This window comes from Schistocerca gregaria, unplaced genomic scaffold, assembly GCF_023897955.1.
Source record: "Schistocerca gregaria isolate iqSchGreg1 unplaced genomic scaffold, iqSchGreg1.2 ptg000199l, whole genome shotgun sequence".
NCBI lineage: Eukaryota > Metazoa > Arthropoda > Insecta > Orthoptera > Acrididae > Schistocerca > Schistocerca gregaria.
The window spans coordinates 13,899,719-13,923,806 of record NW_026061737.1 but is presented as its reverse complement, the minus strand read 5'-3'; positions in this window follow the sequence as shown (position 1 = coordinate 13,923,806).

The window sequence follows — 24,088 nt, the reverse complement described above, 5'->3', positions numbered from 1 at the left end:
AATTCACGTAAGTTACTTGTTAAGAACCAAGATTCAACATCTCTCGTCGTTCGTTACAGGGACAATAAATTCGCGTCCGGCAAAAATACTTGCGATATGTAATTTAAAGATGGAATTTGCAAACTGGCTTTGTCTAAAATCGAGGTATATCACTCTCTGTATGCCTAATCAGGAGTGGCAGTTAGTATCCGTCAGGCACGAAATCATTGCTTAGTCTGCATGACCTGAGTTTGCATCCATATGCAGAACGAGACGGTTCGTCGTGTCATTTGAAGTTCATAAATATTCTCAATTAGCTGCTCGTGAATACCTTTAATTTTTAATCTTATTTTGTGTTAAATAATAAGTACGGTATGTTACTTTGAAGAGTAAATCATGAATACGACGAATTTACTACGTGCATTACCTATCTGACGTAATAATGAGAGTGGTAAAATGTCAGGTATGTCATTTATTGTAATAAATGTGAGCTACAAGCCTTAAGGGCAGTCTTATCTGTGATAAGGTGTTCCGTGATATTTGTAGTATCGTGGTATTACTTTACATCTTGAGTTATTGCGATACAGAACAGTTTTTTCTCGTGGTGACTTGTTGGAACCACTTTCAATAGTCAAACGACTGTACCAAGGAGCGATAAGGAGACCTGCTAGACAGTTGCGCTATGTGGGTTGCATGTGAATCAGGCGAATTTCAATTCAGGTCGTTCGGATACTATTAGGCATGAATGAACATCACGTGTATCGATTTCCATCGCGCTGGGGTAAGTCCTCCGGGATACGTTTATTCTCCTTAGTGTGTAAATATATTTGGAGCATGTCATTCAAAAACGTTTGAAACGACATAGACGGGAGCGGGTTGTTGTTAGGAGAGCAGAATGTATTAGACTCGCGGATCATGTGGTGTTATTGGCAGAGAGCGAAAGAAGTATGACTGAAATGTTAAAAGAATTGAACAAGAGGCGTGAGTAAATTGGAATGATAAATAATAAGAAAATCGCAAAATGTCCGGTGATAGGTGCAAGAAAAGCAAGAACAACTATAATGTTAGGCAGGAAGATACACAACAATTTAGTGTTTTTAGATAACTGCGACGTGCTATTATGGACGACATTGGAAGTAATATGGAGGTGAAAATACGTATAGCAATTGCCAACGAGACGTTTCATAACAGGAGGCTTTTATGTGGGTGCGTTGATAGGGGATAAAATAGGCAGGCACAGTGAGAAATGAGGTGGTGTTGAGTGGGAGAACAGAGAGAAATTTTAAAGGTAGCAGGATGAGCAAACACAATTGGCATGGACACTGAATGAGAAGAGATTGTTTATTGATGGTATGGAGGAAACGGTGAATGCAAGAAGAAGAAGAAGAAGAAGAAGAAGAAGAAGAAGAAGACGATGAACATACCAGGTGATGGACAGCGTAAGAACAGAAAATAGTTGTGAGAAAACAAGAGGGTAACAAATGATGGGACTGCATGGAGAGCTACATGTGAAGACCTGCCCTAGGGCAGAACACTCATGGTGGTGGTGTTGATGAAGAGGAGACTTATGTAGGACATTTTGCAAAACGCCCATTTTCTTGTAATCCAAATTTAAACAAAACATAGGCAGCTTATAATTTGTAGTCTATAAATGACCGTGAATTGCGTGACAGATGGAACTTGCCAGTATACCAGTTATTAGGACTTATTCCCACTCCACTGACGTATGGAGCGTGCGAACTGTGGCTGCTTAAAAGCCTCTGTGTGTGCTGTGCTTAGTCTCTTCTGGTCTTCACGCTTCCTACAGTTACAATACGTAGGCGGTTTCAGTATATTCCATTCCTACTTTCATCATGTAACGTCAGTTCTAGAAACTTTCTAATTAGGTCTCCTCGCGATACTTTGCTCTTCCACGGGATAGTCTGTGTCTACCATGAACTGCCCGTTAGTCAGTAAGTGGAATAATTGGTTTTCCGACACATGTCACCATGTTACTGTCGCCCTGTCTCCACGTCAGAGAGACGGAAATTCTGTGTGCCACATTTGAAGATGAGTCTGTAAAGGTTACAAAACTAGTTAATGGAATTACAAATAGTTCAAAAAGTGAGTTTTTGCAGTTTTCCGTATTTACATTCAATGCACTAGTCACAGGCTCTAGGCGATCCTTAGGGGATATGCTTAGTCGGTTGGGAGCGTGATGTGTCCCTCCGAGATTAATTTCACCTGGGCTTTAAGCGACTCACCGGTCAGCATTTACAGAGCTGCCAACTACATCTCACACCGGGAATATTACCAGGATTAGTTTGCATCGCAGCCTACGGAAGAGAACGCAAATCGAACGAGCATTCGCAGTCATTCCCTCCATTGACCACCATTCGCCTATATTCAACAGTTAAGGATTCCTCCGGAAATATTCCAAGTAGACTTTCTCTGGATATTTTACGTTTGTTTCCAAGCGCCTGCCTGTTCAATTTGATCAGAAACTGTGTGACATTCTCCAACGGGTCAAAAAACCTGTGACCATTCGTGCCGCCCTTCTCTGTATACATTCAGTATCGCCGGGCAGTTGTATCTGATTAGGATCCAAGAATCTCGAGCAATATTGGGGGATGGGTCGCAAGCGTGATTTGTAAGCAATTTCTTTTGTACACCGATTGTATTTTCCTAGAATTCTACCAACGAATTGCAGCCAGCCACCGTATTTCCCTAAGACTGCGACTATGTGACGGTTCCATTTCAAATCTCTAGAAATTTTTACACCCAGGTATTCATGTGGGTTGAGCGATTGCGAATTTGACTCGCTGCACTATACTCGTAGGATAAGGTTATATCGTTTTGTGAACCGAACAATTTTACATTTCGGGAACATTTCAACTAAGTTGTCATGCTTTGCACTACACTGATATCTTATGAGGGCGTGGCTTCTTTCAAACAGAACTTTATTACAGGCAACAGCATCATTTGCGGAAACACTGAAGATCCAAATAGACCGCGTAACCACCGCCCCTTCTCCTCTCCAAATTGCTGTCTCAAAACGGTAAGTCCCATATGTAAACCACCTTCAGAAGTTCGTTCACTTTCAGTATCAGTTAATGTGTTAAAAACTTGACCTGAAGAAACATAACCCTTTGCAGTTGACGACGCTCTGTTGTAAGAGAAGCTAGTTTTTCGAAAACGACTCAATATTTATGTACTGAACTAGGTGTTGTACAATTCTATAATTTTCAGGTACATTTGGCGACGTATGTGGATACTGTCTGACAAATGTGTTGCGAATAAAGTGAGTAGTAAAGAAGTAATGAAGTGAAACATCAAGCCTGATGCTGACACTTTACTGCACGAACAGCGAAAATGTAGAAGTGATAAAAGTCTTTTTCCTTTCATCATTCTGTCAGGGATGTCAGAGGGGAAAAAAAGTTTCGCCAAGTTTCGAAATTATGTGTGAAGTTTGTTGGAAGTCGCCACGTGCTGCCTTTCACAAATGCTCGGTGAATATAGTCTCGATAATTTGCGCTCCATGAAATTATGCTGCCTTAGACGAGTACGCAGTTTGTAACTTTTAATGCCCGACTTATTGCGTAAACCTATGCCTTTAAATGAAGGACGGAAGGAGGATTGCGTTTAATGTGCTATCGATGTCGAGGTCATTAGAGACGGAGCAGGAGTTGGCAATGCGTCAGGGAAGGGTAAAAGAAGTCCGCCGTTCCCTTTCAAAGGAATCATCCCAGCATTTGCTTGGAGCGATTCAGGAAAGTTACGGAAAACGTATCAGGATGGCCGGATGCGGATTTAAACGTCATCCTCCCGAATGCGAGTCTAGTGTACTAGTTGACAGCTCGTCGTGTAGAAGCTAGCGTTGCTGGTGATGGGATTCCGGGTTCGATTCACGGCTGGGTTGCGTTCTCCGCCCGGGAAGTAGGTGACTGTGATGCCATCATTTCATCATCATTCGTGAAGGTGGCGAAACTGGACTGTGTAAAGGTTGGGGCTTTGTACAGGCGCTGATAACCGTGCAGTTAAGCGCCCCAAAAACCAAACATCATCATCATCATCATCATCATACCATGTACTAACCACTGCGGCAGCTCGTTCGGTATACATTTAAATGAGCAGATTAAGTCAGCATTTTTAGTATTTACATTGACTTCGTTCTTCATAAATGAAAGCAGGAACTACGACAAGACAAAAGAATTGGGATAACGAATGAGAAATACCTGATTGTGCTTCTGTTTGTAGATGACATGATTCACGTTCACGAAATGACCTCCAAAGATCTATATACCACCTGAACGAAATATGCAATGAATACAACTTTAAAATTTCTAGTAATAAAACGAAAATAAATGCACTCCGAGGAAAATGCTCAGTCATTTTAAAACTAGTTTTGGATAATCCTGCTTTAGAACTGGTCTCTTAATCTTTCACTTAGGCTACGCTGTAAGATCTGATTTTTACTCTGATACTTAAAATAAATTACACAAATTCTAAGCTGTCTGTGACACTATTATCTGAATATTGGGCAATAAAGTACAAAAAGATTGTTCCGAAATTCTATAACGTGGTCCCGGTTCCTGTATTATGCTATGAAAGCGAAAACATGGTTAAAAAAAAAGCAAAAAAAATCACACGGCAGAGATGAGGTTCCTAAGAAATTCGAAGAGCTGCACAACAAGAAATGATTAGGAATGAAGATACTAGAGAAAAATTAAGTATTTTCAACAGAAACTAAAAAATTCAAAAATATCGTGAAGACTGGTGAGAATGCTACGTCCCAGACTTCCCCAAAATATTCTGAACTACAAACGGAATGGAAGACGTGATATTGAAAGGCCTCGGACGTGGGAGCAATTTCGTTTGAGAGACTATCCCGCACGGCGACTACTGAAGTACTTATACATTATAGAATTCTTAAGTTATACAAGCAAAATAAGTAAGTTTTAATGTAGTTTACGTTCACTGATGCAAAAAAAAATTTTTCTTGCTTTTTAAAGTGGGCTATGTTCTTTCTCAGAGTTCAAACTGTCTCAATGCCAAATTTGAACAATATCTGTTAAGCGGTTTGGACTCGAAAACGAAACAGACTGTGTTACAAAGCAGAAAAGCAACTGAGAGAAAGAAGCGGCGTCGGTTTCTGCAGGAGGCGGACATCATTTTGTACGACAATGTTCGGGCACGCTCGGTTCAAGTCGTGACTGATTTGATCGGTATATGGGGATGGGGAGCGCCGCATCACGCACCACACTCATCTACATCTACATTTATACTCCGCAAGCCACCCAACAGTGTGTGGCGGAGGGCACTTTACGTGCCACTGTCATTACCTCCCTTTCCTGTTCCAGTCGCGTATGGTTCGCGGGAGGAAAGACTGTCTGAAAGCCCCTGTGCTCTCTCTAATCTCTCTAATTTTACATTCGTAATCTCCTCGGGAGGTATAAGTAGGGGGAAGCAATATATTCGATACCTCATCCAGAAACGCACCCTCTCGAAATCTGGCGAGCAAGCTACACCGCGATGAAGAGCGGCTCTCTTGCAGAGTCTGGCACTTGAGTTTGTCAAACATCTCCGTAACGCTATCACGGTTACCAAATAACCCTGTGACGAAACGCGCCGCTCTTCTTTGAATCTTCTCTATCTCCTCCGCAAACCCGATCTGGTACGGATCCCACACCGATGAGCAATACTCAAGTACAGGTCCAACGAGTGTTTTGTAAGCCACCTCCTTTGTTGATGAACTACAGTTTCTAAGGACTCTCGCAATGGATCTCAACCTGGTACGCGCCTTACCAACAGTTAATTTTATATGATCATTCCACTTCAAAAAGTTCCGCACGCATACTCCGAGATATTTTACAGAAGTAACTGAGACCAGTGTTTGATCCGCTATCATATAATCATACAATAAAGGATCCTTCTTTCTATGTATTCGCAATACATTACATTTGTATATGTTAAGGGTCAGTTGCCACTCCCTGCACCAAGGGCCTATCCGCTGCAGATCTTCCGGCATTTCGCTACAATTTTCTAATGCTGCAACTTCTGTGTATGCTACAGAATCATCCGCGAAAAACCGCATGGAACTTCCGACATTATCTACTACCTCATTTATATATATTGTGAAAAGTAATGGTCCCATAACACTCCCCTGTGGCACGCCAGAGATTATTTTAACGTCTGTAGACGTCTCTCCAGTGATAACAACATGCTGTGTTCTGTTTGTTAAAACTCTTCAATCCAGCCACAGAGCTGGTCTGATATTCCGTGGGCTCTTACTTTACTTATCAGGCGACAGTGCGGAACTGAATCTAACGCCTTCCGGAAGTCGAGAAAAATAGCATCTACCTGGGAGCCTGTATCTAATATTTTCTGGGTCTCATGAACAAATAAAGTGAGTTGGGTCTCACACGATGGATGTTTCCGGAATCCGTGTTGATTCCTACAGAGTAGATTCTGGGTTTCCAAAAACTACATGATACTCGAGCAAAAAACATGTTCTAAAATTCTACAACAGATCGACGTCAGAGATATAGGTCTATAGTTTTGCGCATCTGCTCTACGACCCTTCTTGAAGACTCGGACTACCTGTGCTCTTTTCCAATCATTTGGAGCCTTCCGTTCCCCTAGAGACTGGCGGTACACAGCTGTTAGAAGGGAGGGCAAGTTCTTTCTCGTACTGTGTAGAATCGAATTGGTACCCCGTCAGGTCCAGTGGACTTTCCTCTGTTGAGTGATTCCAGTTGCTTTTCTACTCCTTGGACACTTATTTCGATGTCAGCCATTTTCTCGTTTGTGCTAGGATTTAGAGAAGGAACTGCAGTGCGGTCTTCCTCTATGAAACATCTTTGGAAAAAGGTGTTTAGTATTTCAGCTTTACGCCTGTCATCCTCTGTTTCAATGCCATCATCACCCCGGAGTGTCTGGACATGCTGTTTCCAACCACTTACTGATTTAACGTGAGACCAGAACTTTCTAGGATATTCTGTCAAGTCGGTACATAGAATTTTACTTTCGAATTCACTGAACGCTTCACGCATAGCCCTCCTTACGCTAACTTTGACATCGTTTAGCTTCTGTTTGTCTGAGAGGTTTTGGCTGCGTTTATACTTGGAGTGAAGCTGTCTTTGCTTTCGCAGTAGTTTCCTAACTTTGTTGTTGAACCACGGTGGGTTTATCCCGTCCCTCACAGTTTTACTCTACACGTACCTGTCTAAAACGCATTTTACGATTGCCTTGAACTTTTTCCATAAATACGCAACATTGTCAGTGTCAGAACAGAAATTTTCGTTTTGATCTGTTAGGTAGAATGAAATCTGCCTTCTATTACTCTTGCTAAACACGTAAACCTTCCTCCCTCTTTTTATATTCCTATTAACTTCCATATTCAGGGATGTTGCAACAGCCTTATGATCACTGATTCCCTGTTCTGCACATACAGAGTCGAAAAGTTCGGGTCTGTTTGTTATCAGTAGGTCCAAGATGTTATCTCCACGAGTCGGTTCTCTGTTTAATTGCTCGAGGTAATTTTCCGATAGCGCACTCAGTATAATGTCACTCGATGCTCTGTCCCTACGACCCATCCTAAACATCTGAGTGTCCCATTCTATATCTGGTAAATTGAAATCTCTACCTAAGACTATAACTTGCTGAGAAAATTGATGTGAAATGTATTCCAAATTTTCTCTCAGTTGTTCTGCCACTAATGCTGCTGGATCGGGAAGTCGGTAAAAGGAGCCAATTATTAACCTAGCTCGGCTGTTGCGTGTAACCTCCACCCATAATAATTCACAGGAACTATCCACTTCTAATTCACTACAGGATAAACTTCTACTAACAGCGACTAACTCTCCACCACCGGTTGCATGCAATCTATCCTTTCTACCTGTCTGTACCTTTGTAAAAATTTCGGCAGAATTTCTCTCTGATTTCAGCCAGCTTTCTGTACCTATAACGATTCCAGCTTCGGTACTTTCTATCAGCGCTTGAAGTTCCGGTACTTTACCAACGCAGCTTCGACAGTTTACCATTACAATACCGATTGCTGCTTGGTCCCCTCATGTCCTGCTTTGCCCCGAACTCGTTGAGGCTGCCGCCCTTTTTGTACTTTCCCAATGCCATCTAACCTAAAAAACCGCCCAGCCCACGCCACACAACCCCTGCTACCCGTGTAGCCGCTTGTTGCGTGTAGTTGACTCCTGACCTATCCAGCGGAACCCGAAACCCCACCACCCTATGGCTCAAGTCGAGGAATCTGCAGCCCACACGGTCGCAGAACAATCTCAGCCTCTGATTCAGACCCTTTACTCAGCTCTTTACCAAAGGTCAGCAGTCAGTCCTATCGACGATGCTGCAGATGGTGAGCTCTGCTTTCATCCGGCTAGCGAGACTGGCAGTCTTCACCAAATCAGATAGCCAGGGAGGGTTTCCTCCGATCCATAGCGACACACATCATTGGTGCCGACATGAGCGACCTGTGCAACCTGTACCCTTCATGGCATCCGGAAGGACCCTTTCCACATCTGGAATGACCCACCCCGGTATGCACACGGATTGCACATTGGTTTTCTTCGCCTCTCTTGCTGCCATATCCTTAAGGGGCCCCATTACGCGCCTGACGTTGGAGCTCCCAACTACCAGTAAGACCACCCTCTGCGACTGCTCGGATCTTGCAGACTGAGGGGCAACCCCTGGAACAGGACAAGCAGCCACGTCAGGCCGAAGATCAGTATCAGCCAGAGACAACCCCGGACTTGCGCCCTTCTGAGCTCAGCTTGATTCCTGACGTGAAGGTAGCGTTCTCGCTTTCCGCGTCTGGGTTCCGGAGTTCGATTCACGGCGGGGTCAGGGATTTTGTCTGCCTCGTGATGGCTGGGTGTTGTGTGATGTCCTTAGGTTAGTTAGGTTTAAGTAGTTCTAAGTTCTAGGGGACTGATGACGATAGATGTTAAGACCCATAGTGCTCAGAGTCATTTGAACCATTTGTCGAACTTTGGGGTATTCGGTTCGGAGCTGTTATGGAGATACGTCAGACAATAGACCGCTCCATTCGAACTACCTATACAACTGCCGTAGTTAGGGGTATCTTGCTCTTTCAACATCACTGGCGATGGCTTATATACATGAGCTATTTAAAAAATATCCGACCTTTTTTAATTGTTGAAATCAACAATGGTATCAGGGCGCGCATGCGCTCATGTTTTCAGGCATATTTAGCACACATACCTGATTTTCTCCACTACTTTGGAACGCTTGCAAGTGGTACACGTTGGATTTAGTATTCTGAGCAAAATGACGTCTTTACATCACATTTGGCTCCAAGCTTGGCAATTCTCAAGTTGAAACCATCGTGTGTTTGTGGACAAAGTAATGGGTACTGCAGGGCTAAAGGAGTGGTACAACCATTTCAAAGGTAGCCGCTAATCAATGAAGACAGAAGCCAGTTAAGGTACGCCCGCAATATCCGCAAATCAGGTCGTTACTGATCCCGCAATATTGCTGGTGAAGCAGAATGGACGAATCACTATCAGAGAAGTTGCAGTCTAATCTAAAAGCCGTAAAGTCAACTAAATAACTAGGTGTTACAATAACTAACGTCCACCCGCGGTAGCTGAGTGGTCAGCACGACAGACTGTCAATCCTAAAAGACCGGGTTAGATTCCCGGCTGGGTCGGAGATTTTCTCCGCTCAGGGACTGGGTGTTGTGTTGTACTAATCATCATTTCATCCCCATCGACGCGCAAGTCGCCGAAGTGGCGTCAAATCGAAAGACTTGCACCAGGCGAACGGGCTACCCGATGGGAGGCCCTCGTCACACGCCATTATTATTATACAATAACGAACAACTTAAATTGGAAAGAACACATAGAAAATGTTGCGGTTAAGGCTAACCAAAGACTGCGTTTTATTGGCACGACACTTATAAAACGTAACAGACCTACAAAGGAGACTGCCTACACTACGCTTCTCTGTCCTCTTTTAGAATACTGCTGGAAGATGTGGGATCCTTACAAGATAGGACTTACGGAGTAGATCGAAAAAGTCCAAAGAAAGGCAGCACGTTTTCTATTATCGCGAAATATGAGAGAGTGTGTCACACAAATGATACTGGATTTGGGCTGGACATCATTAAAAGAAAAGCGTTTTTCGTTGCGACAGTATCTTCTCACGAAATTCCAATCACCAACTTTTTCCTCCGAATGCGAAAATATTTTGTTGACACCGACCTACGTAGGTAGAAACGACCACAACGATAAAATAAGGGAAGTCAGAGCTCGTATGGAAAGACACAGGTGATCATTCTTTCCGGGTGCTATGCGAGATTGGAATAATAGAGACTTGTGAAGGTGGTTCGATGAACAATGTGCCATGCACTTAAATGTGACTTGCAGAGTATCCATGTAGATGCAAGTATAGGTGGTCACATTTTTACTATCCCCTGTATGTGCATATCGCTTCACACGACCTTTGTTACCTCAATGTCGATATCGGCATCATTTTCGAAATATGTGAGCTTACTTATATTATCTGTAATGTTAATATACAACAGGAACAATAAGGCTCCCAACACACTTCCCTCTGGCACAAGTGGTTACTTTTACACGTATAGATGAACTCTCCATTTAGAATGAGATGATGTGTCCCCCCTACAAAAATATTTTATTGGCCGTACTTTATACGATGCAGGCAAACGGTCAACTACAATTGTTGTTTACTGTGCGGTAACCTCTAGCGTATCAGAAGCGGTGTAGGAAAATGTTTTCAAATGAGTATACGCACTCGTATTTCGGCAGGTGCACAGTTTTGCCATTTCAATTTTTGCACGTTTTTACAGATACCTTTTCGAAAATTTCGAGCAAAACAAATCGAAATCTTTATTACATCACGAAACAATGAAGAAGCAAATGCGGGTTTGTTCGCAAGCCCGAAGCATTATCTGGTACAAGAATCATTGATTTTAATAAAGTAGCTGTCGATAGGTTTTTTTCGTTGCTAACAAATGTAACTGACAATCACAAACTAATGACTTCTCAAATAACTAATTGTGATGAAACAGGCGTCTCGGTTAATGCTAAAAACCAATCGAACATCGCAGCTTGCAAAGGGAACCGTCCAGTGCGATCGTTAACCTCTGCAGAAAGGGGCGAAACTGCAACCATCCTCATTAGTACGTCAGCAAGCGGAGCTGACATTCCTCCTACGATTATTTTTCCACTAAAGAAGAAGCAGAAAGAATTTGAGTTAGGACTGACAGCAGGAGGTTGCGCTGAGGTCCACAGCACCGCATGGATGGCCACAGAGTCATTCTTTGTATGGTTTCCACAATTAGTGGTATTTTCTAAGACATCAAAGCACGTCCCAGTTCTCCTTATATCAGATGGCCACTCAGCTCATACCACGAACAATGACGTTATGGACTACGCGAGGGAGAGTGGCGTTTCTTCACCACCACATTGCTCTCACAGACTTCAGCCGCTTGATGTTTGTTTTATAAATCCTCGTTATAGTGATCAGCTTCGAAAATGGCTGCGAAGCCACGCAGGGAAAGTCGTAACTATCTTTCAAATTTCAACGCTTTTTGGTTCAGCTTTCGTCTAAAGCGCAACAATGAAAACCGCTATTAAAGGTTTCGAAGCTACTGCAATATGGCCCACGGACCCATCCATATTCAAGACGCACACTTCCTATCGGCACACACAACTGACAGCGGACGTGATAGGCCGTCAGATGAAGGGGTTATTATATCTGAACAATTTGAATTGCCTCCAACTAGCACACCAGCTGAAAAAGACGACTCAAACGGGCTGGATAATCAAGGGGACGAGGTTTCAGCGAATTGTTACAATGAACTGCCGCGTAGAATAACAAAGTTATTGGGGCTAATTGTTCTAATCTTGGGTGCTCTTGGATGACAACTGACAACACAACCTCCTCATTTCATATTTCACCTGAGATTCTGATTTTCTTGTCAAAAGTTAACGAAAGCAAGAAAAGAGCGAGACTGAAAAGGGGGAACAACGTTGTTTTAACTGATTCGCCGTACAAAAAAAGAGTTAAAAGTCATTAATGGGAGAAATAGAAAAAAGAACATTGACAAAGAAGAAAGAGCAAACAGAAAACTTTTTGCGAAAGAGAATAAAATTAAGAACTCAAAAACGAGAGAAAGAGCCTGAAGATAAATGGAAGAAAGGAGTAAGAATACTATACTAACGAGAGTGATTATGAGGTAAGTTCTGACTGTCAGTGTGTATATTGTGGTGGGTTATATTCAAAATCAGTTGGAGGTTGGGTCGCTTTTTCCACGTGCAAAAAATGGACACACGATTCTTGTGCAGGAATAGATAGCGAAGATGATGAGTGTCTCCCTGTGTGTGAATTTTGTAAACAGCCTCAAGAAAAGGATACGATACATGAAAACTGTAGTTTGACATTAATACTCACTTTAAACTAAAAAAAATACCGAGCAAGCCAATATTTTCTGCATTTCCGATAATTTTATACGTTTTTGTAATCACTTGTATTTACCACCCCATTCTGCCGCGTGCAAATGATATAAATTTGTTTTTGAGTGAGAAAATATTGTTGTTTTATTTTATGGCAATGTTCTTATATTTTTGTGATTAATACATCATAATGTGTTCATATAAAAATTTGTAACTCTCTTATTTATCAATTTTGTACATTTAATCAAAGTTTTCAACTGTGTACCCCATTATACCTTGGATTCCCCAACGTGTCGGATAAGAAAGATAAAAATACAATCACTACTCGTTTCTTCAACGACAATTTAAGCTGTGTTCTGTGGTTCCTCCCAGAGTTCATCACGATATATTCCGAAAAAAATCATAGTTAACGAACGTTATAAATTGCTCTAGAAACGAAGGCAATCCCAGTTAACATTTAATAAGGCCACTGGTATCCTTCGAAATGCAACTAATCAAAGTAATGCAGAACGTCGTGGGTCACAGCGGATGGGTGGAATCGAAATATGACATTTACCCACGATCGCTTCTTTTTGTCAATTTGTGCCATTAATTTCTCTGCTCCCTAATCTGATTTCGTATCTCCCCATCAGCTATTCGATCAAAACTTTTTTAGCATTCTTCTACACCACCACATTTCGGAAGTTTCTAGTCGTCTCCTGTTTGGGGAACCAGGCATGTTAACTGCTGATTCGCAATATATTTATTCCGAAAGGCAAAAGGAACCCCGAAAACAATGAAAATAATTTTGTTTATTGGTGACTGTACCAGTTTGATTTACACTTAGTGCGAATATGAAAGTATTTTATTCCAAATCCTTATTTGAAGGTACTAAAATGTCGGTTTAAATGGCAGCTTGCTATGTAAGACATGCCCACTTGTTTCTCTGTGCCATCTCTTCTTTGAGATGATAAGCCTAGGGACATTTTACCCGTAGTTTTTGAGCTTTCACCTATTGAATACATTTTTTCTTGTCTCGTAGTCAGTTGTTTGCTACAGTAATAACGTTTCTGAACAAAACAAATGCCAAGATCTACCCACAAAGTTTTCGAGAGAAGTTCTAGAAGACTTGCAAGAAATAAAAAAGTAAATATCATGAAACAAATGTTATGTTTTTGTACAGCATGCATACTATTGGAAAGTGAAAGAAACTATGAATTTAAATGAGTGCATGTACGACGTTAAGTGCAATGCAACTTTAAATTTTCCGTAACTTTTCTAACTAAATGTACCTTTCCTCTCAAACCATTTATCCCAGAACCATGGAATTCTAACGGTCAGTTTTCTTACTCGAGGGCATGAAGAGTCGAGGGATATGAAAGGGAAGCAGTGGTTGGGAAGGGAGTGAGACAGGGTTGTAGCCTATCTCCGATGTTATTCAATCTGTTTGCTGAGCAAGCAGTAAAGAAAACAAAAGAAAACTTCGGAGTAGGAATTAAAAACCATGGAGAAGTTGTATTATAATGAACACTATGGTCTTTTTATTTTTGAAATTTGCCTGCAAAACCTCTCTTTCAAAATTTTTCTAAAAATTTCAGTATTAATATATTATTCATGAAAAATTGTTAGCTTGTTGGAAAACAGTGGAAATGCATGTAAGTAATGTTTTGTGTTTTACCGTTAATATAACACAACTTAGAATAAGGATCATATAAATAGATCAGTTAACATGGTGGAGATGGAAGATACGTTCTCCCCGTGAATATTGTATTTAAAAACAAATGAATATTTTCAAATCAACAGCTCATTTCATGAAGTCATAACTAGAAGTGAATAATCTCCACAAAAATTGGTAAGTTAATTACTTTGGTGCAAGAAAGTCTCCATCATTAAGGAGAACGATGTTTTCAATAACTTGCCGGCAGCCACAAAAAGCTTTACTACTGACAGATTTCAGTTTACGAGGAGCCTAAAGGATTTCTTGCTAACCATCTCTTCCGACACCATTAATGAATTGAATTATTTATTAGAACTAGCGCGCGCGCGCGCGCGATTGAGAGAGTGTGTGTGTGTGTGTGTGTGTGTGTGTTAGAGAGAGAGAGAGAGAGAGAGAGAGAGAGAGAGAGAGAGAGAGAGAGAGAGAGAGAGAGAGAGAGAGAGAGAGAGGGGGGGGTCAAATAATACGTGTACAATCAGAAGTGTGACTAAATTTTCATTCCTCGTTCATGATCAGTCCATTTGCGGTCTGTGGATAGTAAATTAGCATATTATTTTCCCATTGAGTATCTCCCCATTATGGATCAATTTCAATGGAAAGTACATATAATCTAATCCTCTTGTCTGCCCCACTTCTGTTGAAGGTTACACATCACACAAATACCTTGTTGTTGTTGTTGTTGTCTTCAGTCCACAGACTGGTTTGATGCAGCTCTCCATGCTACTGTATCGTCTGGAAGCTTCATCTCCCAGTACCCACTGCAACCTACATCCTTGTGAATCTGCTTAGTGTATTCATCTCCTGGACTCCCTCCTCGATTTTTACCCTCCACGCTGCCCTCCAATATTAAATTCGTGATCCCTTAATGCCTCAGAACGTGTCCTACTATCCGACCCCATCTTCTACTCAAGTTGTGCCACAAAGTTCTCTTCTCCCGTATCCTATTCAATACCTCCACATTAGTTATGTGATCTACCCATCTAATCTTCAGCATTCTTCTGTAGCACCACATTTCGAAAGCTTCTATTCTCTTCATGTTCAAACTATTTATTGTCCATTATTCACCTCCATACGTGGCTACACTGCATACAAATACTCGGAGAAAAGACTTCCTGATACCTAAAGCTATACTCGATGTTAGCAAATTTTTCTTCTTTAGAAACACTTTTCTTACCATTGACAGTCTACATTTTATATCCTCTCTACTTCGACCGTCATCAGTTATTTTGCTCCCTAAATAGCAAAACTCCTTTACTACTTTAAATGTCTCATTTCCTAATCTAATTCCCTCAGCATCACCCACCTTAATTCGACTACATTCCATTATCCTCGTTTTGCTTTTATTGATGCTGATCTTATATAATCCCTTCAGGACACTTCATTCTGTTCAGCTACTCTTCTAGGTTCTTTGCTGTCTCTGAATTACAAAGTCATCGGCAAACCTCAAGGTTTTAGTTTCTTATCCATGGATTTTAATTTCTACTCAGAATTTTTCTTTTGTTTCCTTTACTGCTTGCTCAATAAACAGATTGAATAACACTGGGGATAGTCTACAACCCTGTCTCATTCCCTTCCCAACCACTGCTTCAATTTCATATCCCTTGACTCTTATAACTGCCACCTGCTTTCTGTACAAATTGTAAATTGAATTCGCTCCCTGTATTTTACCCCTGCCACCTTCAGAATTTGAAAGAGAGTATTCCAGTCAACATTGTCAAAAGATTTCTCTAAGTCTACAAATGTTAGAAACGTAGGTTTGCCTTTCCTTAATCTACTTAATAAGGTAAGTCGTAGGGTCAGTATTGCCTCACATGATCCAGTATTTCTACGGAATCCTAACTGGTCTTCCCTGAGGTCGGCTTCTACCATTTTTTCCATTCGTCTGTAAAGAATTTGCGTTAGTATTTTGCAGCTGTGACTTATTAAACTGATAGTTCGCTAATTTTCACTTCTGTCAACACCTGCTTTCTTTGAAATTGGAATTATTTCATTCTTCTTGAAGTCTGACGGTATTTCGGCTGTCTCATGCATCTCGCTCATCAGACGGTAACGTTCTGTCAGAGTTGGGTCTCCCAAGGCCGTCAGTAGTTCTAATGGAATGTTGCCTACTCCCGGGATCTTGTTTCGATTAAGGTCTTTCAGTGCTCTGTCAAACTCTTCACGCAGTATGTCATCTCCCATTTCATCTTCATCTACATCCTCTTCCATTTCCATTATATTGTCCTGAAGTACACTGCCCTTGTATAGATCCTCTATATACACCTTCCACCTTTCTGCATTCCCTTCTTTGCTGATAACAGGGTTTCCATCTGAGCTCTTGATATGCATACAAGTGAATCTCGTTTCTCTAAAGGTCTCTTTAATTTTCCTGTACGCAGTATCTATCTTACACCTAGTGATATGCGCCTCTACATCCTTACGTTTGTCCTCTAGATATCCCTGCTTAGCCATTTTGCACTTCCTGTCGATCTCATTTTGAGACATTAGTATTTCTTTTTGCCGGCTTAATTTACTGCATTTTTGTATTTTCTCCTTTCATAAATTAAATTCAATATATCTTCTGTTACCCTCTTTCTCTGCGCATGTCAAGTTCCGTAGGCCCAAATTGAGGAGCAAATCTTCAAGGTCATGGAACGTGTCAGTATCTACATCTACATCCGTACTCCGCAAGCCGCCTAACGGTGTGTGGCGGAGGGTACCCTGAGTACCTCTATCCGTTCTCCCTTCTATTCCAGTCTCGTATTGTACGTGGAAAGAAGGATTCTCGGTATGCTTCTGTGTGGGCTCTAATCTCTCTGATTTTATCCTCGTGGTCTCTTCGCGAAATATAAGTAGGAGGGAGCAATACACTGTTTGACTCTTCGGTGAAGGTATGTTCTCGAAACTTCAACAAAAGCCCATGCAAAGCTACGGAGCGTCTCTCCTGCAGAGTCTTCCACTGTAGGTTATCTATCATCTCCGTAACGCTTTCGCGATTACTAAATGATCCTCCAACGAAGCGCGCTGCTCTCCGTTGGATCTTCTCTATCTCTTCTATCAAACCTATCTGGTGTGGATCCCACACTGCTGAGCAGTATTCAAGCAGTGGGCGAACAAGCGTACTGTAACCTACTTCCTTTGTTGTCGGATTGCATTTCCTTAGGATTCTTCCAATGAATCTCAGTCTGGCATCTGCTTTACCGACGATCAACTTTATATGAACATTCCATTTTAAATCACTCCTAATGCGTACTCCCAGATAATTTATGGAATTAACTGCTTCCAGTTGCTGACCTGCTATTTTGTAGCTAAATGATAAGGGACCTATCTTTCTATACATTCGCATCACATTACACTTGTCTACATTGAGATTCAATTGCCATTCCGTGCACCATGCGTCAGTTCGCTGCAGATCCTCCTGCATATCAGTACAATTTTCCATTGTTGCAACCTCTCGATACACCACAGCATCATCTGCAAAAAGCCTCAGAGACTTTCCGATGTCATCCACCAGGTCATTTATGAATATTGTGAATAGCAACGGTCCTATGACACTCCCCTGCGGCACACCTGAAATCACTCTTACTTCGGAAGACTTCTCTCCATTGAGAATGACATGCAGCGTTCTGTTATCTAGGAACTCCTCGATCCAAGCACACAACTGATCTGATAGTCCGTATGCTCTTACTTTGTTCATTAAACGACTGTGGGGAACTGTGTCAAACGCCTTGCGGAAGTCAAGAAACACGGCATCTACTTGTGAACCCGTGTCTAAGGCCCTCTGAGTCTCGTGGACGAATAGCGCGAGCTGGGTTTCACACGGCCGTCTTTTTCGAAACCCATGCTGATTCCTACAGAGTAGATTTCTAGTCTCCAGAAAAGGCATTATACTCGAACATAATACGTGTTCCAAAATTCTACAACTGATCGACGTTAGAGATATAGGTCTATAGTTCTGCACATCCGTTCGACGTCCCTTCTTGAAAACGGGGATGACCTGTGCCCTTTTCCAATCCTTTGGAACGCTTCGCTCTTCTAGAGACCTACGGTACACCGCTGCAAGAAGGGGGCAAGTTCCTTCGCGTATTCTGTGTAAAATCAAACTGGTATCCCATCAGGACCAGAGGCCTTTCCTCTTTTGAGCGATTTTAATTGTTTCTCTATCCCTCTGTCGTCTATTTCGATATCTACCATTTTGTCAACTGTGCGACTTCAAGAGAAGGAAGCACAGTGCAGTCTTCCTCTGTGAAACAGCTTTGGAAGAAGACATTTAGTATTTCGGCCTTTAGTCTGTCATCCTCTGTTTCAGTACCATTTTGGTCACAGAGTGTCTGGACATTTTGTTTTGATCCACCTACCGCTTTGACATAGGACCAAAATTTCTTAGGATTTTCTGCCAAGTCAGTACATAGAACTTTACTTTCGAATTCATTGAAAGCCTCTCGCATAGCCCTCCTTACACTACATTTCGCTTCGCGTAATTTTTGTTTGTCTGCAAGGCTTTGGCTATGTTTATGTTTGCTGTGAAGTTCCCTTTGCTTCCGCAGCAGTTTTCTAACTCGGTTGTTGTACCACGGTGGCTCTTTTCCATTTCTTACGATCTTCCTTGGCACATACTCATCTAACGCATATTGTTCGATGGTTTTGAACTTTGTCCACTGACCCTCAACACTATCTGTACTTGAGACAAAACTTTTGTGTTGAGCCGTCAGGTACTCTGTAATCTGCTTTTTGTCACTTTTGCTAAACAGAAAAATCTTATTACCTTTTTAATATTTCTATTTACGGCTGAAATCGTCGATGCAGTAACCGCTTTATGATCGCTGATTCCCTGTTCTGCATTAACTGATTCAAATAGTTCGGGTCTGTTTGTCACCAGAAGGTCTAATATATTATCGCCACGAGTCGGTTCTCTGTTTAACTGCTCAAGGTAGTATTCAGATAAAGCACTTAAAAATATTTCAATGGATTCTTTGTCCCTGCCACCCGTTATGAACGTTTGAGTCTCCCAGTCTATATCCAGCAAAATTAAAATCTCCTCCCAGAACTATAACATTTCCCTAAGGGGCTCCATCACTAGCCTAACGTTGGAGCTCCCAATAACTAATAAACCCCTCCCCCCGTGTGCCTGCTCGGACCTTGCTGAAGGAGCAGCCACATGTCCATTCACAGGCAGAGCGGGCGATGCCACACGGCCAGCCTCCACATTGACCCTCCGCCTCGTGCGCCGCGAACGCCACTGAACCCGCCACTCCCCTTGGGGAGAGGGTGGCCCAACCGCGCCCGGTACCCGCGAAGATCTCTCGACAGCAGGGACAGTGGGTGAAGCATCTAATACCTGGGGTGCACCATGCGACGCACCAGACTCCCCACTGCCGCTACACTCCGAGGCAGCAGCCTGATGACGGCTGACCGCGGCCATCAACACGCTCAGCTGTTCGCGAAGAGTGGCCAGCGTCCGTACACAGCAGTCACACATCCTATCCATCCTAAGGAATCAATTTACCGAAGAGACTTAATCAACTTTTAAGTAGACTGCTAATTCACTAAAGGCGATTGATTACTGACTAAACTGTGATTGCTAACCACTTCTTGTGGAAAACAATGAAAATAGCACTACCTGTCTCTGGACTGTATTCAAAACAAACACTAGCACTACTGGCACTATGGCTGACTACAAGGACTCTCTCTCACTGTATTCAAAACAAACACGAAATCTATGTAACACTATTACTAGCACTCGACAATTAAAGCTTCCTAAAAGCAAAAACACACGGAAGAAGAAGTGACAAGTAAGAAAAATAGAGTTAATACTTAAATTAAGGTAGCTCGCTGCACAGCAGACGTGAAGCAGCTGGCGGTTAGGGCGACACATGAACTTACAACAAAAAAGTAATAACAGATAGAAATACATGTTCATGAACCTGAGAGAAAATCAGTCCATAAGTTTAAGCAAACGCTATCAGCAGTACAATGAGAATCAGCTTAATTTTTCAATTAACTCCTCGACAGAATAAAAGGAGTGACCCATGAGGAAACACTCCAGTTTCGATTTGAAAGCGCGTGGATTACAGCTAAGATTTTTGAATTCGAGTGGCAGCTTATTGTAAATGGATGCAGCAGTATACTCACACATTTTTGCACAAGAGTTAAGGAAGTCCGATCCAAATGGAGGTTTGATTTCTCCCGAGTATTAACCGAGTGAAAGCTGCTTATTGTTGGAAATAAACTAATATCGGTAACAAGAAACGACAATAAGGAATATACATATTGAGAGGCCAAGGTCAAAATACCCAGACTCCCTGAACAGAAGTCGACAAGAGGTTCGTGAACTCACACCACTTTTTGCCCGAACCTCCAGTTTCTGAGCCAAAAATATCCATCTAGAATGGGAAGAGTTACCCCAAAAACATAATACCATATGACATAAGTGAATGGAAATAAGCAAAGTAGACTAATTTACTTGTCGAAGTATCACTCACTTTCGGCACCGTTCCAATAGTGAAAATGGCAGTATTAAGTCTTTGAACAAGATCCTGAACGTGGGCTTTCCACGACATCTTACTATTTATTTGAACACCTAGGAATGTGAACCGTTCAGTTTCACCAATCATATGCCCATGCTGTGAAATTAAAACGTCAGGTTTTGTTGAATTGTGTGTTAGAAAATGTAAAAACTGAAGCTTACTGTGATTTAACGTTAGTTTATTTTCTACAAGCCATGGACTGAGGTCATGTACTGCACTACTTGAAACGGAGTCAATGTTGCACCCAACATCCTTTACTACCAAGCTAGTGTCATCAGCAAACAGAAATATTTTAGAGTTACCCATAATACTTGAGGGCATATCATTTATATAAATAAGGAACTGGAGCGGCCCCAACACTGATCCCTGAGGAACCCCCTCCCCCTTGACAGTACACCACTCAGATCCCTCATCACACTGTATTACTTTCCCCCGTCCCGTAGATCGTTCCCTAATGATCTTCCTGAAACACTCTACAACTTCTGATTCTGTCAGTTCTTTCAGGTCCCATCTCCTTAAATTCCCACCTTTTTCCAGTTTCTTCAGTTTAATCTACAGTTCATAATCAATATATTGTGATCAGAGTCCACATTTGCCCCTGGAAATGTCTTACAATTTAAAATCTGGTTCCTAAATCTCTGTCTTACCATTATATAATATATATGAAATATTGCAGTATCTCCAGGTCTCTTCCACGTATACAATCTTCTTTCATGATTTTTGAACCAAGTGTTAGCTATGATTAAGTTATGCTCTGGGCAAAAACCTACCAGGCGGCTTCCTCTTTCATTTTTTACCCCCATTCCATATTCACCTACTACGTTTCCTTTTCTTCCATTTCCTACTGTCGAATTCCAGTCACCCATTAATATTAAATTTTCATCTCCCATCACTATCCGAATGATTTCCTTTATCTCATCACACATTTCATCAATTTCTTCATCATCTGCGGACTACTTTTACGGCTTTGGTAGGCGTGGGATTCGTGGCTATCTTGGCCACAACAATGCGTTCACTATGCTGTTTGTAGTAGCTTACCCGCATTCCTATTTTTATTAATCATTAGACCTACTTATGCATTAGCTTCATATTAGCCTTCCTAATACTAAAATCTATATCCGATGTTAACAATGACGCCGGTGGATGGACTATCAGGAAATTACTGATCGTCGAGAAAGTCACAAATATAACCGACAAGCTAATGGGCCCTTCACAGGAAAAGGTTTTTTGCCAGAAAACGGGGAAAATTGAAACCCAGCAAATGAGTAAAAAAATGTATATTCACTGACAAAAAAAATAGTGTACGCACACAACTTACACAACAATAGTCTGGGATTACTCTATTACGTAATACAGTTTTTGTGATTGTATCTTGCAGCTTTAGTTATTTTTAATTAAAAGAGGCTTTAAAAGGACAGAAAGAACGTGTTGGACTACGCTACAGATCGTTCTGTTAGCACAGTCTTTACTTTGTAATCACTTTCGTTGACTTCGGCAACTCTCAACAGAAATCTCCAACCTAACCGAGACAATGTGCTACGATACAGCCGAGATCATGACAAGAGAATGGGCTACATCACACTCGAAGTAAATGGATCCCCATAACCTGTATACGTCTGTTATAAAAAATCTCCAAGCCACTCTCCTCAAATAGACCGCAATCTTCTCTTGACCTTCAACTGTTACTATTTCAGAATTAAAAACCAGATTCAAAGAAAATTTGGCTACAAGGCACAAAACTAGAAAAATAAAAATAATAAAAGTGAGAACGTGAAACATGTTAGCAATAATCATAAACAGGAGATTTACAGAAAATATAATTGAGAAAGGAAATCATTAATATTATCGACCGTTTAGGAACTCTAGGCTACGAAATGGATAAAACCACATATCGAATAAGTGGTGGAAGAGTTAGTGTGTTTTAAGATTAAAACCAAACAAGAATTAGAGAAAAATATATCGAAGCAAGGCCTCTATTACGAAAAATTGCTAAATCTCGAGACAAATTGTGTCCTTCTGTATTAGATGAAATGTTTTGGCCCCTAGTACGGATGAAACAGTATCTGCAGTATCAACAGGAACTTCGGACATGTGTTTCATATTTCATACAAGCCTGCAGTCTATAAATATTTAAACAAAATACTAAAACAAAATACCACTACAGGGAATTACTTACGAAGTAGTTCTTGGTAAAGAAACACAGGACACAATTACGTATGTAGGCTTAATACGAACTACAACTGTGTTTATAAATCGCTATAGTTGCCTTGGACTAACGACGAGCAAATATCAATATAACCTGTACGCTTTTCAAAGCTGTTATCCATGAAAAAGCCAAACTACGTATCGTGAACAAAATACAATTTAACACCGAAACAATGACATTAGCTGACAATGGGCACAGACTTTAGTCAATGGGCACGGTTGAAAATTTGTGCCAGACCAGGATTAGCACCCGAGTCCCCTGGTTACTAGGGAGAGGCAATGATCACTGTGTCCGAATTACACAGTGGTCAACAGAATATCACGAACTGCCCGAGCATGCCGTTCGTTAGATCCAAATTCTCAATTTCTCCATAGACTGCTGATGCACTGCTCCTTGAACATAATCCTCCTCCCCTTAATTATACAGTACATGGCCAAAAAAACAGACACCGAATATATGCAAACTTGGCCTTACGAACATTGCAGACGTCGTCTATGTAACACACGTCAAACTTCAAAGAATTTACCAATTCGTTGCATTGTTTACTATAGACCACAAATCAAGTAACGTAAAAAAAGCACTGCGTCTATTGAGATCATGATTCAGAGTTAAAAAAAACTAATAAGTCGCCTACATATTACAGGTGCTGCCGAAAGAGGAGAACCATTATTTTCCCACAAAAGGAAATATAGTTAAAATTACGCTTCTATTTCGTTTAGTGTATGCGGTTACTAAAATTTGCAGTGAAAGTTACATAGTGGACTCTACCCTCCCCCCACCAGAAACGTAGTTATCGTGGCTGTTGTGAGACTTTTGTACACAGTTAGACAAAGTGTGTTAAATGTGGCGCGGACGGAAACGCTAGGCTACGCTACAGGGCAATCTGCTCGCACAACGTTTAGTCGGCATTCATAATCGTTGGCGTAAACAACTCTCAATCAAATTACCACCTTCCAACCTAACTTAGATCTCGGGCTACACTACCAATCGGCCTGTCATCACAACCAAAAATTCATTGAGGGGGGTGGAGGGATTTCCTGTAGCTCTCTCTAATGTATCTCTAGGCAAAACTGCCAGTTTTGTCAGACTCAACAGCAAGATTTACCAATGGTAAACACTTTTGAGACGGCTCGTAATATAGGAATAGTCCTCTTCGTCTTACTTGGCATAAATTGTTCGCTGGCGTCCCAGCAGCTAGCTCCCTCAGTGTCTGCTTCTGCCATCGCACCACGCTAGTCTGCTGTTGTCCTAGCAGACCGAACGCACC